At 37.5% G+C, this 13847-nt stretch overlaps 1 pseudogene across 1 annotated transcript; it reads left to right on the top strand.

Annotated features, from left to right (window-relative positions):
- Positions 1-191: 191 nt before the first annotated feature.
- Positions 192-13323, top strand: LOC306861854 (leucine-rich repeat and guanylate kinase domain-containing protein-like; annotated as a pseudogene). The gene is made up of 19 exons: positions 192-299; positions 1574-1655; positions 1924-2024; positions 2322-2403; positions 2952-3076; positions 5426-5569; positions 6169-6249; positions 6334-6420; positions 6716-6822; positions 7082-7201; positions 7782-7878; positions 8727-8840; positions 8955-9156; positions 9502-9614; positions 10055-10173; positions 10314-10402; positions 11526-11642; positions 12910-13058; positions 13247-13323. The product of its transcript is annotated as a leucine-rich repeat and guanylate kinase domain-containing protein-like (transcript).
- Positions 13324-13847: the final 524 nt, after the last annotated feature.

Below are 13847 nucleotides of genomic sequence, written 5' to 3'. Positions count from 1 at the left end.
TCTGGAGACTGGAGACCATAGAGACAGCAGCAGAAGAGAGATGATACAGTCAATACACACAACAACAATGAAGGTAACAGCCCTCAAACATGACTATTTACTCGTAATATGATATCGCTTTCTTAGACACTTCACTCAATGTAGCCAACATTTAAATCGTTGTGGTTTCCGTACTTTGTTCTTTATATGAAATGAAGAATGATGGTGACTTAACGGAGGACGAGGTGTTTAAATGCCTGTCCGTCCTGGGACAGTCAGCTACCGGACTCCAGCACACTTACCTATGCCTCTCTGTGCCAGTGAGTGATCCACACACATTTGTAGTTGTTTTTGTCTTATTGTGGGATTTCCATCGACTTGTATTGTTTATATTTTGATAAAAAAAATTCTATCCATTAAACAAAACCCTCACACAAAGCTTTATGCATTTTACATATTCATTAACCCATTTTACCAAAATTTCCTTTTGAGTTTAAATTGTCTAAAAGAAGGCTGTATTTTACACACTTATCAAGTGTAAATGAACGATCAGTCTGTCTTGATTTAATGTGTATATTTTGGCTTTTGTAAACAGTCACATGACCATATTTGGTACTGGACATATACAGTAATATCCAAAGATTAAAAAGTTCACCCAAAAATACAAATCTGCTGTAAATTTACATCCAAGATTTAGATGAGTTTGTTTAGATTTGGAGAAATTTAGCATTACATCAATTGCTTGCTCACCAATGGATCCTCTGCAGTGAATGGGTGCCGTCAGAATGAGAGTCCAAACAGCTGATAATAATAGATTTATTACAAACATGCAGCCTTTCACTTTACAAAGACGTTATTTAATGTTGTGTGGATTATTGTGATGTTTTTATCAGCTGTTTGGACTCTCATTCTGATGGCACCCATTCACTGCAGAGGATCCATTGGTGAGCAAGTGATGTAATACTATTGTTACGCTTGTTATAACATTTAGAGCAACATTTTGAATAGTAGCTGAAATCAGATGATAAAATTACAGATTGCGTTTATTTTGTATCATTCCTCTTTTCCCCTCAAATGCCTGATTGTAAAAAATGTTAATTTATATTTGATTGATTTTTATTAAACAATATAGGCATAAAGCAAAAACAGTCACTAGCTGTTTTGTCTGTTAAATGGGTTAAGACATTATTTAGTATGTTTATTAAGCTGATTTCTGTCGGCTGGTCCCCACTCCCCACAATGTGAGTGGTTTTACTGGCCTTGTGGGAGCATTTGCTCTCCACAGCGTGATCCACACACACACACACACACATACACACATTACATCACTATGCAACAATTGATATTTTCCATATAAAATTTCCCAGGCTTACACGACAGAGCTCCGGGGGAGAATACTAATATATATTTTTCCGGAACCGCTGATATTGTTTAGTTGCATGACTTTGCTGGAGAGAGAGAGAGAGACAGAAGTGGCCTCCAAATTAGTTTACATCCTTTTTCTAATGCGTCATAATCTCCTCTAGTTTCAGGGTTTTACCGGATGACATTTTATTGGCACCTTAACTGAATTTCTGATTGTGTTTGGCCACAGGGGCGAGACTTGAAAAATGTCTCCATTTTATGCAATTACATCTATCTACAAAAGCTAGAGCTTCCCTACAATAAAATCAAAGGTAGGTTTACACCAGTTTAATGTTTGTTTTGCAAGAAAACTATATGGTGAAATTAAATTTGCTGTCATGTTTCAGACCCCCTCATATTTGTCTTCCACTAATGTAGATATTTTATCTAATATCCTCTTGTTGAAAATGTTTGCTGGATTTTTTTTTCCATCTGTGCCCTTCATGATTGCTTGGTAGCGGGTTAAATAATCTCAGCTGTGCAGATGCTTGTCATCCATCTTTCTCCTGCTCTTTCTGCCTAATGTTTTGTGACTGGTAGATCTATCCTGCGTGAGTCACATGCCACACCTCATCATACTGGATGCTTCCCACAACCAACTCACCGATTTCTTTGGATTCCAGCCGCCACAAAATCTCAAGGTGATTCAATTCACTACAGAGGGGATAATGTGATGTCATGTGAGGTTCAAATATCTTATGCAAGAGTGAATGAAAAATGAACCTCATTGGAGAGATGTTTTTCTGTTAATTAAAGCTAGATGTGTTTTACCTTTTTTACTTAAAAACAAAAAACATATATATTAATTTTACTCATTTAATAAAGGTTATTGTAATTTAAGGTTCCAAACTTTTTCCCCCTCATTTTTTCTTTTTTGGTTTTTTTTTACTGATGTTTGTCTCTCACATACTGTTATTTTTTTTTTTTTTTTACCACAGGAGGCAAATTTCTCACACAACCAGATGTCAGAAATGAAGGATCTTTCTGCATATTCCTCTTTGACCAAACTGATTCTTGACTGAATCCTTAAGAAAAACAGGCTATTCAAACTGAAAATATATTTACCTCAGAAGTCGGATGTCGGAGCTGGGAATGGCATCATATCTGAGTTGACTGCATTCTTGTACAAAAGTCAGAAAACTGAGATGGATGCCTCCATTGTTAGCAGTACCAGTTGATAAAAACTTAAACTTAGCTTAAACCCTAAATTTAGCAACCATCTTATTAACTATTGATAAAATTAGGAGTTTATTGAGGCAAGTTATAGTTAATAGTTAGCTAATAGTGAGAATTGGTCCCCAAACTAAAGTGTGACCTACTGGCAAGACATCCGAGTACAAATGGAATGCACCATTGATTTTGGGAATCGATTGGAGCGGGAAAAGTGGGTGTCACATACCAAAATGGAGCATGTTGGTAGAAAAATAGGGATCGGTGACATCAACCAAAAATTTTAATAGCTAAGGGTGTCTAATAAAAGTAACTTAGCTGATTCATGTGGACTTTAAACTATTGACTTGTTAAAAACAAGTGTATGAAACATTCTTTGACTGTGCCTTGCTGTTCAGATAATTCATTTAGTGCCATCAGGGGGCTGGAAAAGTGCAAAAGGCTCTCACACCTCAGTCTGGCCCATAACAACATCTCCTGCATTAGGGGTCTGGACCATCTGCCTCTCAGAAAGCTCTACCTGGTACTAAACACAAACACACACTCACCATTTATAACAGCAACACCCATTTAGCACAGCTAATTTATTCCTGATGATTAATAAGTGCAGAGAAGTATAAAATATGAATGTATTTCATGAAATATTTACTTGTTAAGAGCAGGTTTGCAGATTAATTAATGTGTGTTTTGAGGTGAGAAATTAACAGTGGTACGGCAGGACAGGTATTGAATATGTAACTATAAAATGTTAATTTCTGTCTGGGAAAATATGTCTCTTCATGATGGGGCGATAAATAAATGTAATCACGCTTGATTTTAATTTGAGACTGGAATGCAGAAATGAGAGGTCTTTCCTGTCTTTCCTCAAAGTGTTTACGAGTCTCCGTTGGATTAATTAACGTCAGCCTGCAAAACCTGTTGACATATTTTTCTGCTCACCCATAGTATCTCCCCGTCACCTGTTATCCTCTTCCAGATTATGTTGTTGTGTCGACACTTTTAGAAAGGTTACCACGCTTTCTGTCTGTGGACGTGTGGGCAACACTACAGCCTCTTGTTTTGGCACCGTTTTGATGCCACTGACAGTTATTCTTTTTTTCCCAAACCATCCCCTAACTGTGTATTTTTCAGACAGTATGCATGATTAAGCTCCAGCCTTTTCAGAAAATCTAACAAAGCCTGGTGTTGAAGCCCGCCATATGGCAGGCCAGCGTGCCACCAGACCTTTGCCACTCAGCTGAAGGATGTTTATGCTGTCCTTTATCAAAGAGATTCTTCATCGTCAGCAGTGCCGCGTCCTTTGGTGTCCACATCCCACGAGGCCAAGCTGCTGGCATGAGAGAGCCTGGACCCTGTTAAAAAAAACGAAAAAACTCTCTCACACGCTGAACTTGCCCCCCCACCCCCCGTTGTTCAGAGACCCTGAACAGTGTGCACCTGTCAGCCTGTTCCTCTCACACCCATCACACTTTGGTTCTGGGGCTTCCAGAGCCCCTCGTGGTTGCCGTTCCCTGCTGTTCTGCGCCAGGCATGAGGTTATTATAAGGCCAATGCTTTAGAAGCTGGAATCTTTCTGGCCCTCACATTAGGTTGTGGGTCATTCTGACCCATTTCATTGCTAGAGTTCCCAAAAATACTGGTTAACCTAGGATGTTTTTCTTGAAATTCAGTTTCTCCTTTTACTGTACATTTACATCCTGAAAAAAAAGATTAATTGAATTAATTTTTTTAAGATAAGTGGTTGCAATCAATTTATTTTAGCTATATTTAAATAAATTTAGTTTACTAACTTTCAACATATTTTTATTTGGCTAATCTAATTTAATTGCAGTCAATTACCTTAAAACAATTTAGTATAATTATTTTTCAGTGTAAGGTCATGAACCACTGAAAATAATTATTCACTGAATTTATTAAATTTTTTTTAAGGTAAGTGGTTGCAATCAGTTTATTTTAGCTACATTTAATTTGTTTATTTAAATGTAGCTAAAACAAATTGATTGCAACCACTTACCTTACAATTTTTTTGTAAATTCAGTGAAGAATTTTTTCAGTGCATGCCTGCACAGTCTCGACACTGATGTGTTGTGAAATATGCGTACTATTTTATTTATTTTATTTTTTGTAATCTGTGGAAAATCATTAATGTTAAAGATTTGCTGTTTTTACCTTATTTTTGTTTGTTTGTTTGCTGAATCCAATTAAGATCAAGACCCCGACCAGTGTTATTTTAGCATCACTGAGATATTATAGTTTTATATATATATATATATATATATATATATATATATATATATATATATATATATATATATATATAGACTTGGTTTTTATTTTTTGTATTTTCTGTTTTCATTTTATTTTAGTTTTAGTAATTTTGTTGTGTGATTTTGTTTTAAAATGTGTGATTTTGTTCATTTTTTTTAATTATTGTTTTTTAAATGTCTATATAATTTTTATTCATTTTTATTGCAGTTTTAGTTTGCCTTTTGTTATAGTTTTAGTTTGTTATATTTTATTTCAGTTTATTTAAAACAAATTTTTAATGCTTTTTAGTTCCAGTCAACTATAATAACACTGACCCCAACCATAACGATTGCACCCTGATTTTAAACCTAATTCAAGGGCTAGGAAAGTGATGTGAGACGGGCATAAGCTGTACAGAAAAGCCTCTCGTTCATTGATATGCACTCGCTACATCTTACCAGATGTTCGCTTGTCAGTCCCTACCCATCAGCCTTGAATTACTTGAGCTCACCTGTCAATCACGCAGCCACAGCCAGACAGAAAGGGCCTGCAGATCATGTGCAGAGCTTTTGACTTACTGTCCTTTACCTCATTGAAATAATTGTATATATGTGTGTTTTTTAAGAGGGGGAATGTGATACAGAAGATTGAGAATCTCCAGACTCTGCGCAACCTGCAGGTTCTGGATTTGTCCTGTAACCGGATTCAAAGCCTCTCGGGTCTCCAAAACCTCTATCTTCTGGGAAACATCAACCTTGAGAGCAATCTGGTAAAGGAGCTGTCAAATTCCTGTCGTATTATGTTATGCAAATGCCTCTAAAGTTATACCTCAGAGCATAACACACCAGTTTAACCAAGTGAAAGTAGTTAGAAAGGTCTAAAATAGAACAAAAGTAAAAAACTGCCAGAAATTAGGGTAACACTTTATTTTAGGGTCTCTTAACTAGTTGCTTATTAGCATGCATATTACTAGAATATTAGCCATTTATTAGTACTAATTTAGCACATATTAATGCCTTATTCTACATGACCTTATTCTGCATCCCTAATCCTACCAAATACCTAAACTTAACATCTACCTTACTAACTATCGATAAGCAGCAAATTAGGAATTAATTGAGGGAAAAGTCGTAGTTAATTGTGAATAAGTGTTCCCTATTCTAAAGTGTTACTGAAATTAGTACTTTATATGTATAGCCTTAAAGTACTACTATGAAATTGATAAACTGTGGTAAATAAGGTACACAGATCTCCCTTTGAGGGTTCTGCCCCAGTGGAAAGTTGTTGAAGTTCTGAGAGTGTATATGCGGCATCAGGCTAGATATTTCACTCAACAAATAATTCACTTTTTTGTTCTTCATGTATCAGATCAGTGACGTAAAGGAGGCCGCACATATGCACGACCTGATATTGTTGAGAGAAATGAATCTCCTCAGAAACCCAGTGCAGGTGAGGGCACCATAAACATCTCAGAACCACAATACTGGACCTAATGTCATCACCTTATACTTAATGCCAAATACTTTCTTGCAGGACCAGGATGACTATAGACTAGCTGTGATATTCCTCCTTCAGCACCTCATAATTCTGGATCAACACACTGTAACTGCAGAGGAGAAGGTGATTGTGTGATCTGGAGTAGAAGGAATGATTGCTTTACATCTTTAGTTTCTAAAAAGAGCTGTTTATAGCTTTGAGATGGAGGAAGCCTATTTTTGTACAAAAAAAGAAAACATTTTGAACAGCATTTTCTGGCTGGTTGAAGTCAAGTGCTCAATGTTCAAGGGCTGAACTGAATAGAAAAGAACTTGAAAGTAACTTGAAAGCTCTGAAAGTTTGTCGGAAAATAAAGCACATATTTGAATGATTGTGTCAGGGTTGAGTAGTGAGTCCCATTCCTGTCTTTCATTTTCAGGTGTCTGCTGTGAACAGATACGTCCCTCCTCTGGAAGTGATCGCAGCCAGAGATCACATGACCCACTTGGTATACCAGCTCATGCAACCTCAGGTTATTTTTGACAGGTACGATTTTTCGATCCACTTTTCTCTTCATTTTATGAGCCTGTCTAGTCCACAAAGGCCACTTCCCTCAAGCAGAAAGCCCTTCAAACCACTCACAGTGCTCAGGTGTGAACTAAAATGAATCTGGAGCTGTGTAGCGAGGCTGTTTGAAGTCACCCAGTTCGCTATAAACTACATGGTTGAACTCACAGGAAGTTCAATAGCACGGTTCACAACAACAGCATTAGCTAATATGCATTTTCACATGTTGTTCCACAAGTACTCTCCCCAGTCTGGATGCTCCCTACCCCATGCTGGTCCTCACTGGCCCGCAGGCCTGTGGGAAGAGGGAAATAGCCCATAAGCTCTGCCAGGAATTCAGAGACTATTTCGCTTATGGGTAAGTAGCAGTTTGGAGTGCATTATAAAAGTCACTAAAATATCATTATGTGATTGTAATTTTGTTCAAAATGTGCACTTTATTGGGAAAAAATTACTGTGTGTGTGTGTGTGTGAACCATCCTTTTGGGGCTTAATGATTCAGGAAAACTTTTCACTTGATTTTTCATAGGCTGAATTTCCACTGTTTTTTACCCATTCCGTATGAATATAAAATAATAATTATTATTATTAATATTATGATTAAATAAATATACTGAATAAAATAAGAAATATATTTCAAAATTATTTTTTAGTGTAAAATAACAAAATATTGTAAAATGGTTTATTAATAATAATTTTGTAGTACTATATATGTCTTAATTTTTTCATTAGCAAATGTTAAACCATCAAGCATTTACTATTTTGGCAGTTTGCCTGCAAATAAATACTGTATATGCGTTGTTGTTTTCAGAGTGAAACTCAGCATATTTATTTAACTAAATTGCAGCCTTTGCAATATGGTAAACACACTAAGCCATATCTCAATATATATTTCAATAGTGCAGTCCTAGTTTCTTTAATTGATTTGTTTGTTTTAGTGCCTGCCACACCACCAGGGGGCCCGATTATGGGGAAGAGGATGGATCCGACTATCACTTTGTCACTGAGGAAGAATTCCAGAACATGATTCAAATGGTAATTCTCTGTCCAGACTTTTATCATATTCTGATCTACTTTGGCAGTATTTTACTCATTAGCCTACCCTACATATTTAGATTTTTGCGTTACGGTTTTATGCCCATTCATCTGCAGAAACAGACTTCCCCAGGCCATATTGGTCTATAAAGCAATGACATGCCAAAAATGTGATGAGGGGAAAGAATTCGCCCTAGATTTTTTTTCCCCAGGCCCCTCAGGTGCTTCTGAGAGAGTGCACACCTAGTCTGTGCCACCACTATCTCTTTAGCTCTTAAGTGTTGCTATATAAGTCCAATGTTATTGATTGATAGAGGCTGGAAGGAAGCCTTTTGATGTGTGATTATAACCTTATGCCTCCAGAGCAGAGAAAGAGACAAGAATAGAGTTTTACAGACTAACCTCCCCTACCAATATCACACGACACAGATGTGTGTCGGCATTCTGCAGACGTGAAGGCTCCTTGGTACTTTTCTCTGGCCCTGTGAAAGCAAATAGAGTAAAGGATTAGAGCACAGTTGGGATTTGTACTCATGTTTTAAAACCACCTTGACCAGAGATGTAAAAACATGTGTTTGAGAATTGCTTTGTGTGAGTAAAAGCTTGACAAGGAGCGACTTCGGCGTTGCAGCGGCTAAATGGACCCAGGTGCTGTTGAACACGGGTCAAAGGTTTGTCTGTGTGAAAAGAACGATGTTCCCTTGCAGCCTAAAGGTCAAGAGTTCAGGTCATTCTGCAGTGAATCTGTGCTGAACATCCATGACGATGCCCATTCAGAAAATGAATTTGAGCTTTATGGCATCATGTTCCATTTACAGTGTCTTTCAGTTTTATTCTCGCACTGTCAGGGTCAGTTAGTCCAGGCGATGCAGTACGGAGGACATTGGTATGGCCTGTCGCAGGAAACTATTGAGCGTGTGGCTCGCGAAGGTCTTGCCTGCTGTGTGCATATGGAACTAGAGGTACAGCATACTATCAAGAAAACATGTTCCATCATGTTGAACAAGCACAAAACTGGGTCAAATGCCACAGCAGCTAATTCTGCTGAACGTTTTTGTGTGTTTGTTCCAATACAGGGAGTGTATAGTTTGAAGAACTCTTATTTTGAGCCCCGTTACGTCTTGCTGATCCCCACTGTTGTTGACAATTATGTCTGCTTTCTGAAAGCAAGAGGATTCTACAGCAACGCTCAGATGGAAACAGCCGTGTCTCGTATTGATTTGTATGCCAAAATCAACAGAGAATCACCTGGCTTCTTTGACAACATCAACCCTCGTGGTAACAAACTTTTATTAACCCATTAAGGTCAGTTACACTGTCTGTCTATATATCTATAGGAGTATACTTTTTATTTCCTTTTGTGAATTGTAAGAAAACCCTAAATGCTGGAATACACTACATGACATTTAAGAAGACTGGCTCTGACTTTCAGCAACTAGTGTCAACTTGCTCAGACTGTAAATTGGGGGAAAATCTTAGCAAAAATCTTGTATTGTATTCCAGATTAAGTGGCAATGAAACTTTTTTTACCTGCCTCATCAGGCTGAGCTGAAGTTTTATTCAGTTTTTTTTATGGAAACGCGATTGTTTCTTCAAATGCCTCCCTTCTATTTTGCTCATCAGACGATCGTGCTGAGACCTACCAGACTTTAAAACAGTGAAGGAGTACCTGGGTCTAGAGGAACACGGAGGAGGAGGTGACAGCAGCTCAGTCACACCTGACAACACCTCCACGAGTGAGCTTTCACAGTCCCACTTTGCCATACACTAAAACCCAATGATATTGCTTGACAAGCACCATGTTCTTTTCATTGCTGATATTTCATAACTGAAAAAGTATTACAATGATTTATTTTAAAATTTAAAGTGTATTTATTTATTTCAGATTTTACAGAGTTTTTATCTTTATTTATTTATTGTATTTATTTGTCATTTTTACTAACATTTTGTTAGCATCTACAGAATAACAGACTTAAACTAAAGGCCACAAAACTCCCAGTTTAATTTCTTGGGGCCTCTACATGAAGTCAGTTTTGTCTGCGGGGCACTTTGACAGGATTATAAAGAATATAGTTGTAAATAGTTGTACTCAGTGTGTGGCTATGGCATTTCACTGCTGCAGCCACAGCAGACATCTGTTCATGATGGCCGAGTGCCCTAACGACAACTGTTGTAGACACAACTGGCGAGTTACTGGCAGCCAACACGAAAGAGGCCACTGACCTCATGGACTCCTACAGCAGAAACTACCAGAACAAAATCCAGGCCCAGATAACCCCTCAGCAGACTCCTGCAGTAAGTCAGAGTTATAGATTCTGTTATTTTTACGATTATTGGCTTGATATAATCCACAGAAGCTATCTTGGCCAGGAATAGCAGATAGGGATGAAATGAACAGTCACACTGCAAGCACAATATTTCTGTGAACGCCACAGGAAATGGCTTCCAATCACAGACGCCAGCAGCTGATTCGAGAAGCTCTGAGCGGGAAGAGTCCTGGTGCTTATGCTGAGCAGTTTCAGAGGTAACATAACTTTGACTGTTTAGCGACTTTGATCACCCAAAGACTGTGACTAACAATGAGAGAAGATCACTGTTCCACCCCCAAAATATTGGCTTGGCGTCTGCAAAGGCATCTACCTTCTAAGCCACCATGCAAACTCAAGCACAACCTCAAAAGTGACGGATTTGTAATGTTTTTCATGAGCAGCAACTCTGCACACCACACAAATAATAATTCCAAGAGAATTTAGCATTAACTCATTGCAAAGTTAACGATGCAACACTCTCTACTTCTATAATATGCTTATAAATAATACGCATAAATATTATGCATAAATGCTGGATACTCTACTTTTCAAAGGTTTGGATGCATTAAGCTGCTCAAATGACATTAGACATTTATATTACAAATTATTTATATTCCAAATAAATGGACGAAAATATTAAGCAGTACAACTGGTTATAAAAGTAACCGAATCATTTCAGCATTAGAATGATTTCTGAAGGATCATGTTACACTGAAGACTGGAGGAATGATGCTGAAAATTCAGTTTTGCTGTCATAAGAATCAGTTACATTTTAAAATATTAAAATAGATGACAGCAATTTTAAAATGTAATAATATTTGACAATATTATTGTTTTACCGTATTTTTGATTAATTGAGATTTTGATTGCAAATAGCTTGCTTAAATTATAAGTTGAAATGTTTTTTGCTAATATTTCAGTACTAGTGACAAATTTCAATGTTTTTTTTTTGATAACTCAATACTGTATTTAGTCATTAAATTTTTAGTTACTGTATTTAGTTTTACATAGCTACAGTTAAATAGCCTAGATTAAGCTATTGTGTTTTTGTATAAAATGCCCAAATTTGGTCTCCTCAGCAAAAAGCATCACCACAGGCTGATATCGTCGACCTGATTGCAAAGACACTATTTAAACTGAACTGAGCTGGATGATGACATCACTGAATTCAATAATGAAATGCCTTTAAATAACATTATTCACACACTATTTTCCTTTTTTGATATTGTGCAGTTTCTTTGACACAATTTACATTGTTAAAAGCGCTATATAAATAAAGGTGACTTGACTTGACTTGACTATAGTGCTTTACTGATACTGTTTGTGTGTGTGTCATAGAAGTACACCCACAGCTCCATCATCATTAACCTCTCAGTCCCAGCCTCCACCCGGCCCTTCTTCCTCCCCAATGCGTCCTGTTGGCCTCAGCGCTCCTGACCCTGATGAGGACAGCAGGTATGCCACACACACCTTGACATTTTCACCTCTGGCCTCAGAGCAGCAAAACAATTAACCTTTCCCCAAAGCCCTCTCCTTGTGTGTACATCATTTCCCAGGACGTGTTTTATCTTGTAGCCTCTCCCTTTATGTTTATAACCTCCATCTCCATTTTACACACATCCAGGCTCAAATATCAAAGTTTTCATTCCCAGCTCAAAGTTAAAGCATTCAGGTAGCTGACATGCCCCAGGCCATCTGGAAGATGTATGCATTGGAGCACATTAATGCAGATTTATGACTATCGGTGCTTTTGCCTCTCCCGTGTATGAGCTCTGGGACTCTAAACAGGCAAGGAAATACAAGACTACTCCTGTGAAATATGCATGTCCCCAATATATTTAAATTCACTGTAATTTAGCTCATTAAGAGGAATCCTGGGAGACTTATAGAGCGGCCCGGCCTGCGCGGTGCACCACCGTTTGGTTATTAGCTAGGGAAAAAAAATGGCAAAACTAATGTTCTAGTCCAAATTGTGTTAAACTTACTTTTTGTTTCTCATCCACCGGGGAAAAGCAATATGCATTTGGAGTTTGTTACTTTGTAATCTAGTTATGAATTGCACTGTGCTGTTTATGAAATCAATTGAAAATGCAGGCAGTGGAATCATGGGATATCTGTGAAGAGATCAATGCCAACTCTCTAAAAAAATATCCGATGCCAATCAGAACTTATTAAAACTTGTTTTAATGGGTGTCTTAAGACATTTGTTTACTCAGCACTGATGTGTGTGTGTGTTCTTAACAGAGTCCTATAGAGAATAAGTCATTTCCATATATTTGTTGCTATTTGGAATTTTGTTTTCAGCTGAATTGAGGATTGTGTTATAATAAGCACTTTATATTTGACAATAGTATGGTTTTACTGTATTTTTAATCAAATAAATGCAGCCTTGGTGAACATAAGAGTCTTCTTTCAAAAATAAAGAAAATCCAACCCGAAACTTTTTAACTATAGTGTAGATGATATGCTGATGAATTTACCAATTTAAAAATTGTAAATTACATCAATATTTACTGTGAAAAAAATCTAATATAATTTGAGACATTACATTATTGTGGCAGGTAAATAGAGACAAAGTGAAGTATATAAATATATTGTTTCTATTATGTCCATATCATTGATCATAATCCGATTACTGACAGCGAGCTGGTTTGATGTTGTAACTTTCTTTTTACTTTTCTTAATCTCTCTCTTTCTCCTCTTTTCCCTCACTCTGTCTCAGTTCTGAGGAATCTCGTGCCAGTTCTGGCCTGTCCATGAGGAGCTCAGCAGGGGCGCTCTCAGCGGCCCAGAGATCAGACACTGGGTCAGGTCCCAACATATAGCCTTTGGATATGTCTATGTTGGGGCAGGACCAGGACTCTCTTAGAGGTGACGAGCAATTACCTCTCTGTGTTCTTACGTTGTACACTTTAGCATCTAGTTTGTACATACATAATACATTTACAATTTAGAAGCTGTCCATACATAGATATTGTACATATCTATTCAGAAATTTGTTTGAAAACCTAGTCCTACTCAAGAGTTCGATTCTAGTTTATGTGAATAATGTTTCACAGGTCACATGGACTCTGGTCTGACCCCTGATGCTCCTCGTTTGGTCTCTGAGGCCACCATAGATTATAGAACATGTTAGCATAAATAATCAGAATTATGTTAACATAATATAGCCTATATGTAACATGAACTTGTAATCTATGTGTAACTCAATGATTTTCTGCTGCTCATTCCTGACCACAAATGAGCAGCTGGAGCGATTGGAGAGAGTCTCCTTGTAATTAATGTATCTTATGGCTCAATCTGACACACAGACTGAGTAAATATATTGAGACAGCTATTCGGGTATCTCATGACACAAGTGGCATTTAATTTCCGCTTTCATTTGTCATCAGCGTGCAGTGAGCCTGCGTGTGTATCTGTACAGTAAGTGTGCACACACCTGGCCGTCCATCAGCGTCAGTCCCTCTAACCAGCAGATGTTGCAATGATCTCATAATTCAGAGGCAGTTTCAGACAAGACGGTTGTGCGAACCCTCGGGCATAACCTACTTAAAAAGACAGTCTTCACGCTTTTACTAACTTATCACTCTCATCTAGATCTCGCGCTCCTAATGCTGTACTATATGCAACACTGTGTTTAACAGTGAGTGAATGAGTGAG

The sequence above is a fragment of the Barbus barbus genome (genome assembly GCF_936440315.1).
Source record: "Barbus barbus genome assembly, chromosome: 42".
Taxonomy (NCBI): Eukaryota; Metazoa; Chordata; class Actinopteri; order Cypriniformes; family Cyprinidae; genus Barbus; species Barbus barbus.
Note: the sequence above shows the minus strand (reverse complement) of the source record. Positions and strands in the feature narration are given on the sequence as shown.